At 38.5% G+C, this 8,417-nt stretch overlaps 1 long non-coding RNA gene across 1 annotated transcript in view; it reads left to right on the top strand.

The window, feature by feature from the left end:
* Positions 1-6,666, top strand: part of LOC146487634 (uncharacterized) — a 59,761-nt gene extending 53,095 nt beyond the window's left edge. Inside the window, exon 3 of the long non-coding RNA XR_014856755.1 lies at positions 5,679-6,666. This is a non-coding gene — a long non-coding RNA (uncharacterized LOC146487634). The remainder of the gene's footprint in view (positions 1-5,678) is intronic.
* Positions 6,667-8,417: the final 1,751 nt, after the last annotated feature.

The following is an 8,417-nucleotide window of genomic DNA, read 5'->3' as shown; positions in this document are numbered from 1 at the left end:
TATACAAACCTGGATTTAGCCGTTTTTTAACGGCTAAATTTGTTGCATATAATATATCAGACCCTTTATTTAGCCGTTAATTGACGGCTAAATTTGTTGCAGATAATATGTCAGACCCTCAATTTAACTGTTAAACAACGGCTTAATTTGTTGCATATAATATATCAGACCCTCGATTTACCGGTAGCTGTTAAACAACTGCTAAATTTGTTGCATATGATATATCAGACCCTCCATTTAGCCGTAAATTAACAGCTAAATTTTTTCTATATACTATATATGTGGACCCCAATTAAGCATTTAATTAACAGCTTAATTTGTTCCATGTAAGGGATCAGTCCCTCTTTTGTTGCCTGGAAGTGTGGGAAAAAGATATCCTGCGATTTATTTAATGGAGAAAAATGAGGCACTGATGTATATCTTCGCTCTTTAGCTCCACGCTTGATCTTTGTCGTGTTCTCGCTGCCCTCATTCGCTTATGGGAAAGATGAGAAAAACAAAGAAATCGGCTGTATCTCCTTAATGTCTGAAAATAGTTTTTGTGCAAGAAATTTCTAGGTCACTGTTTTATCATGTTTGCAAGCCTGGAGTATCATAAGTTTTTAATTGCCCATTTCAATTTGTCTTTTCAGTGCCTATGAAAAACAAAGGGGTAATCTCTCCTATGCCTTTCCATCACTGCTGTTTAACTACTGTATACTTTTTTATACCTCGAGGGGGACAGACAAGAATTAAAAGATCATCTTATGACTGGATGAAAAGATTTTTAATTGATACCTTCATCATCATAATTTATTTATTTGCCTTAATAAAAATAAAAGAAATGATCGAATTTAATTAACGGATTAGATACAATAAGTCAAACATTTAGAAAAGCGATCAACCTGCCAAATGCAATGCTCTTAGCTTTCAATACAATTTTTTTTTAAACTCTACAATTCTATGAAAACCATGTTCGTAATTCACTGTGCGATCAACAGAAAAAAAAAACTTTTAAAAATATAGTAATCAGGCCCGGTGAGTTACTGGGACTTTCAAGGAAGCAATGTACCCTTTACAACAGTAACATTAAAAAAATTAAGATGGCAGTTCTTTTGCCGCTTAAAAAGGAAAAATTAATATAAAAAGCTCAATTAAAAAATGATGTACTTTATAGGACAAGAAAAACGATAAAAAAAACTCAATTGGATTTAATTGAGCTTTGCTCTTGGTAATAATGAAAGTGATTAATTGGGCGCGATCCATTAAGCGAAAATTTCTTTGTCAAATGGAACTGTAATTTCCACTTGACGGAACCGGTCTCGCTCCATGCCTGCGCGGGCCAAATTTCCCATCAGGATTCAAAATGGCGGATATGCAGTCGTTCTTGTTTGCTTCAGAGTTAGTCGACGATTTTGTGCTAACTATTACTAACGATATCTTAGAGGACAACGACGACGACATGGTTGTGTCAGCTGCCGTTAGCTGCTTCATGCGAAGAAAATTAACCTGTATACACGACTATTTTGAGGTCACTCTTCCAAGGTATTTGCCTGATGAGTTTAAAAATCATTTTCGGATGACAAGGGAAACGTACGAACTTCTCTGCCAAGCAGTTATCCAAACTGGCCACATACCTGTGGGGAATCCACATGGGCGACCAGTAATTGCACCCGAAAAGCAAGTATTGGCATTTTTGTGGAGGATAGCTAACCAAGAACCGGCGCGGGCTGTGGCAGATCGATTTGACATGACGATCAGTAGTGTCAACAGGGTGTTTCATAGGGTCGTGAAGGCAGTTGTTTCCTTGTCTAGTCAGTACATCAGATGGTCGAATGGTGAGTCATGACGTGTAAGATAAAATAAACTAACATTATCAATGTGAACGCTTTCATTTGTAATGGATTGGTATAAACCGTTCTTTGTATGCACAAATTTACAGTGAATCAAGTTCAAGATATAAAGTCGTCTTTTGAGGAGGACGGGGGATTCCCTGGCATAATTGGGTTGATCGATGGCACTCATATTCGAATTCGCGCCCCAAAACACGATCCAAAAGCCTATATCTGCAGGAAGAAACACCATTCAATAAATGTCCAGGTGATTCTTTGATACCAGTTAGATATATTACACAGAGATAATATTCTGGTAAACTACGTGTGAATGGGCTATTGCACTAAAAATTGTGGACTGGCCTTTTGTTGAAATCCATTAGATCCATTAAATGTGTTTAACCCGTGTTGATACCCTTTCTATGGCCCAAACCCGAAAAATGACACCCTATTCAAGGGGAAAAACAAAACCAAAGAATGGCATGAATGGGTTAACTTTATTCCATTTCTGTTAGTAATGGAAGATAAACATCAAACATAGAATACTAGACTAATCCTAGATTCGTTTAGCTGGGCGTTTATGCACTGTACAGATTGGGAACCTCAAAAACCATACCCTATCCCGCGGCACATACCTTTATTAATATAGCCCATATATGGGAGAACTTTACTCGATATTTTCTTCCTTCATACAAGTGTATGAATCGGTACCAGTGACCATTGGGTTAACCTAACAAAATGCTGGGGGGGGGAGCCCTGCTATGGACTAGCATCCCATCTAGGAAGGAGTGGTGATCCTCCTAGTTGCTTCATACTACAAAAAACTGGGCCAAGCTCCGGCACAGATGAGCCACCTGGGCTCGTTGAATTTGTTGGACACGGACTGGCACATTATTTGTGATAAATAGAGATAGCTTTTTAAAGATTTTAAGAAACAATTTGCCATTGTTGTATAGTAAAATTATATATAGTTCGATTGCTGATTCAACAGTTCCCTCCTCCAAATGCTAAGGGTAAAGTGACAAAAAAAAAACATACCAGTGTGTCCCATGGTTAAAGTAGGAATTGAGTATGCAAAAACAAAAGCATTAGCTTCGTTTTCAGCTCGTATGTGATGACAATATGGTGTTTACTGATGTTCTGGCCGGTTGGCCCGGCTCAGTGCATGACTCGCGGTTCCTTCGCAATTCAGTGCTGTGGAACAATGCTACCAACAAGTTTCCTGGCGATACTCATTTACTTGGGGATGGTGGATACCCATTATTAAGGTATCACAAGACAATGTGTTTAGCCTTTTCCACATTCTTCACACCTTTTTACACTATCTGAACACCTGGAACAAGCTGTGTTTCGAATAGTTTCCACTGCCTTACTTCTCAGGCTGGACAATTTGATATATTCTTCTTACTGAGTTCCTTGCATTTAGTGTTTTTTTTTTTTTATGAGAAGTTGACTTCTTTGATATCAAGTTGAGGCAGGTCATGTTTGATAATAAATTTTTTCCCCAATTCTCATGACCTGCATCATTAATAATAATAATTAAACCAACATTATTAAATAATGTAAATAAATCTTTTGAAAAGATGTTTTCAAGAGGGTGATTGAACTTTAATACAATACAGCGATTAGGCTTGATTATGCATTAATGATCTTCACCTTGGGTTAGTCACCTTGTCATGGTGGTGAGGCTTGTGAGTCTTGATAATACCAAGAGCTATGCCAGCGGGGGCTTATGCTCACAGTATACAGCCCAGCAATGCTGGATTGGTCAAGGGTGAGAGGCTTGAATAAGAACAACCACCTGGCCCTCCAGGTTTGAGCTTTGATGTGAGGATAATCTTCCCACCCTGTAAAAATCATATTGATTACGGAAACAGGAAATTATCTAATCTACATTCAACAATATGCAGGGATGGAAATTAGCCCAGGTGAGTGTCAATCCTGTTGGACGAGTAGAAATTCAAAATTTTTGGTGTATTTGTTAGGGTACTTGCCCAATGGTGAGTGCTATCAAAATTACCGGTAAGTTTCAAACCCTGAACATTTATATTTTTCTCCTCTAGGTGGCTTATAACACCTTACAGAGACAATGGGCATTTGACAGTGCATCAACGAAGGTTCAATAAAGCCCTTTCTTCGATTCGACAGACAATAGAGAGGGCAATAGGACTTCTCAAGGGAAGAGAAAACTTCTCTTTCTGGATCATTTTGATGTAAAATTGGAAGTAAATGTCATAATTGCTGCATGTGTCCTGCACAATTTCTGTTTACTGAATGATGATTTTGTGGAAGGATACATCCTTGAAGGGGAACACAATGATGATCATGATGCTGAAGAGCCTCCATTCCCAGATGGACGAGCTAACCAGAAAAGAACCCATCTCATGAACGTTGTCTGTGGTCTGTGAACTTCAGAAAAACATGCCAAACACAATAATAACAGCTTATTTTTCTGTCAATATAAATTCAGTTTTATTTAACTGACCAAGTGTATAACGGCTGAATTAATTTAGACTCCAAGCTGCTGGCATTGTTTTAGATAAAGGTATTAAAAGTGAATACATTGCTTTACAATAAACCCAACTGGCTAAATTGTCCAAACTGGTGGCATTTTTTTAAATAAATGTATATATTTTAAGAATAAATACATTGGTTTACAACAAACTCATAGACCAAAGGGTCTTAACGAAACGGTAGCAAATTCCCACACGGTTATTATGAGTCCCCTACCCCCTCAGGGGCTAAGGACAAGTAGCCTAATAGACTTAAGTAGGCCTAATAGACTTAATAGACCTAATAGGCTTAATAGTCCTAACAGGCTTAATAGTTCTAATAGGAAACTAATAGACTTAATAGACTTAATAGATTTTGGAAGAATAATAACCGTGTGGGAATTCATTTTCCTCAACGAGAGGCTTTTAGCTTACATAATTATATATTTTACATCTACTTGTTTCTTTGTATATCCAGAAACTCACTGTTCAATTTTTCTTTTTTCTCTTGCACGTCTCGTAAAAATTTAAGTCTCTCCCCCTCTGCTTTCTCTCTCTTTTCTGTCCAGTCATGGAGGAAGGTCAACATTTCAGCTGCTGACGAGTAGCTCTTTCTTTTTCGTTTCTTGTTCCTCAGGGTCTTTCCCCTTTTGCCCTTTGTGGCCACATCGTCATCATTATCATTGCAGTCATCATCCTCAGAGTCAACATCGTTGTTGTAGTCATCATCCTTCTCTGATTGATCACTGTTGGCACTACTTGAAGAAGATCTCCCAGTGTCAAAGGTATAGGTGGGGTGCACTTTTGGGCTATCCCCAATCACCTCATCCATGAGATCATGAAATTCCCATGACTTGTTTGCGCTCCCAGTTTTCTTGTTATTATCCTTGATCTTCTTGAATTGGCCCTCCAGCTTAAACCACTTTCGCATACATTGTTCCCCAGTCACAACAACATCTGCAGCTTCGTTAAATTTTGCCGCAATTTTATTGAAGACCTCTTTCTTTTTGGTCTTCGGTTGTTTTAACAAATGTTTAAATTTACGATACTGTTCAATTAATAAACGAACTGTCTTGTCATCCCATTTTTGCAGGGTTGCACATGGGGTTGAGTCTTCCACCGTATCTTGAACAATATCTGTAGAATTGATAGTTTACAATTAGAACACAAATCTAGGGAGTGTTCATTATTTACGGGGAGGGGGGGGAGGGCTGGCAAATGGGAAAACGTAACATTGAAAAATTTTTGGATCCCCCCTCCCCCCCAAAAAAAAACTGCTTGAAAAAATAGGAGGGATAAGGAAAAAGTCCGTCAGGGTTCAAACGGGTCATGGAAAAGCTGGAAAGTCATGGAATTTTATAATTTCATTTTGCAGGCCTGGAAAGTCATGGAATTTAGGTGTGGGTCATGGAAAATCTGTTCACTTTCTATGAGTGAAAGGCAATAACATCTCAAGTTGAAAAATTAACTGACGAGTACAAAAATTAGATTTACTTTCAGAAGAAATAAACACTAGCGTGCATTGGTTGATTGAACTGGGTCATAATTTCAAAACCTACCTAGTTGAATAAATGATTGTTTTGACATTACTGTATGAGAACAATTATGGCGAAAGTCATGAAAAGCCATGGAAGTTTAACAGGTCAAAAGTTGTCGAAACCTGTCGGTAATAGAGTAAAAGAGACTTAAGACTGCATAACAGTCGTATGTCCGTCACATATGCTGGCTAACTAAGTATGAGATAGCGGACGTTCATTTGTATTGGCGGGAATTCATCGATATCAGAAAGGAAGTGGATGCATTCAAAAGCGAATTACTCAATATTCCAATCAACTTACCGATGGGAGCATTTGGAGGCGCAATGTTTCCATCCTCGTCAACACTCAAATGTCTCAAGAAGAATGGTAAATCGTCTGAGGTCAAAAAGCAAGCGCTGCACTGATAAACTCCACCGTCGGCCATGGCTTTCGCTCAACAATCAATCTGATCGCTGGAGAAGCACCAGGATGGGCATGGATCCGAGTGCCTGGCCCAAATGGAATGCCAAATGGTACAGAAAATTTCCGGAATTTCCAAATTTTCGGAAAAAAGGACAACCTCGAGAGGTTGTCCGGAATTTTTTCGAAATATCCCGTTCCATGTGATTCTGTACTGAAATTTCCGGAAATTTTGGCTTAATGGATCGCGCCCATTGTCACATTTCACTTCACTGACGTCGCCTCTTGCTTTTCCTCCTTCTATTTGAAAATGTAAAAATGTAAATGTAAAATAATTTTAAAATATAATGCCCAGTCCCGATCAAGTTGACAAGCTGTAATTTTAGTAGGTTTATTCTTATGTAATGTAATTACGCAATTCGCTTCATGTGCAACTTTTTTTTATAATAAAATGCTCTTATTTATTTATTCTCTCCTTGGTCTCTTAAACTGACCTCCTCTTCTCCTGTTGTCTCTATTTCTCTGCTTCTGAACCTTATCCATAAGCGATCTCCACCTTCCAGCGGCCTGCTTCCTTTACCTTCCTATGCTTGTTCCTTTTCATCTCGCTTCGAAATCTGAGATAAGACAAGGGACTTGAAAATATCATTTTCATTCACTGTAACACTTTTTTTTGGAGTGTGTGTGTGGGGGGGATTAAATTAGCTTCAAAGGAGGCGAATGGGGTGGGAGAGTTGGGTAATTTTCTTTCTTCAAATTGTTATGTACAAATTTTCTATCATTAGTGTGCAAGATATTTCTTTGTTTTCTTTCGCTGAACAAATTGTTTTCGGATCTAAAGCCTTTGTATCATCATTTTTGGTTGCTACCTGTTCACTGATCCCACCCTGATAGAAATGTTCCTCATCCCGGAGGGACTTTACGTAAGGTTTGTGGTAAATGAGGAAACAAAAAACAACTGATATAATGCACAATAGACAATACTCGTTAAAACTATCGTATTCTGGTTGTCGGTGATTACATTTCGGCACAAATAAGATCCTTGCTCAGTTGCAATATCTGAGAAATTAATTCACTTCAAAGTCTCTGCATCCTATAAACAGCGCATTACTCAGATTTTAGCTAAAAAGTGATATTTTCAGTAACGAGTTGGTTCAGCAAAACAGTCGAGAAGGTTTAGTGCGCGAAGTATTTGACAAGTCCCTTGTGTCAGCTGATAAATCAAACCAGAATTTCGATTTTGTGGTTTTCATTTAACACAAGAACTTTCTTTTGGAGGAATGCCTGGCTTATTCTAGTGGAAATTTACAAAACGCAGGGCGAGTTTATCATTTGCCTGAGTGTTATGTTACATTTTTTTTTGTGTGAACGGATTCTTTCCATGAAAGGACCCTGTCATTTTCCAGAAGTTCAGTAAGCTGAAAATGTTTGAGAAAGTTAACCCATGTAAAGAGAAATCGGAAAAGCAAACAAACCAAGTGACTTTACTTTTTCCTTAACCATGTTGAAAGTTATAGCAAGATCACGATACTTCCCAGCTTTTCATTTTTAATGAAAATGGCCTCGAGTTCAAGGTACACAATGCATGATGTACTTGAAAAGTTCATTCAAAGTTTGTTGGCACAAAAGCCAAACGCCTTCATTGACAGCGTTGGAGAAAAGGAAAAGGCACTTACGGCTACCCGCTTGGTGAAAGACAACTAAAAATGGGCCAGCAAAGTGGCATCACTTGGGAGAAACAGAGGTTCCTAAAACGACACAGGCTATTGCTAGTGAACCATTTTTGAGACGAAAACATACAGGAAACAGTCGCCAGTGTTCCTTTTAAAATGTTAGTCCTGTAGAAAATTTACCCTTTGAAACAAAAAGAATTGTTCACGTTTCAGCTGCTGATAAGAAAAAGCATTTTTTTGTCATGGGGGAGTGCAGGATCGTTGTTACTGGTCATGACTTTTATTTAAGTGGTGGCTCCTAAAAGAGCCGTTTGTTTTATTGCTGTATGCAGCGTGCAATGTCCACTTCACTGAGCTTTAGACCTGCAGCGTTTTTCCAATTATGCAGTGTTTGGCACATCAAAAGCAGCGGGCGTTTCTGCTCTCTCCCACTCCCTTTCTCTCTGTCAGTAGAGCATCTTGCAACACCAGTGGCTTTGGGATCAGACTACCAGGGAGAAACAG

The sequence above is a fragment of the Pavona decussata genome, unplaced genomic scaffold, assembly GCF_977016875.1.
Source record: "Pavona decussata unplaced genomic scaffold, jaPavDecu1.1 SCAFFOLD_14, whole genome shotgun sequence".
NCBI classification, from domain to species: Eukaryota; Metazoa; Cnidaria; class Anthozoa; order Scleractinia; family Agariciidae; genus Pavona; species Pavona decussata.
The sequence above is the reverse complement of the archived record's forward strand: the minus strand, read 5'-3'. Positions and strand labels throughout refer to the sequence as shown.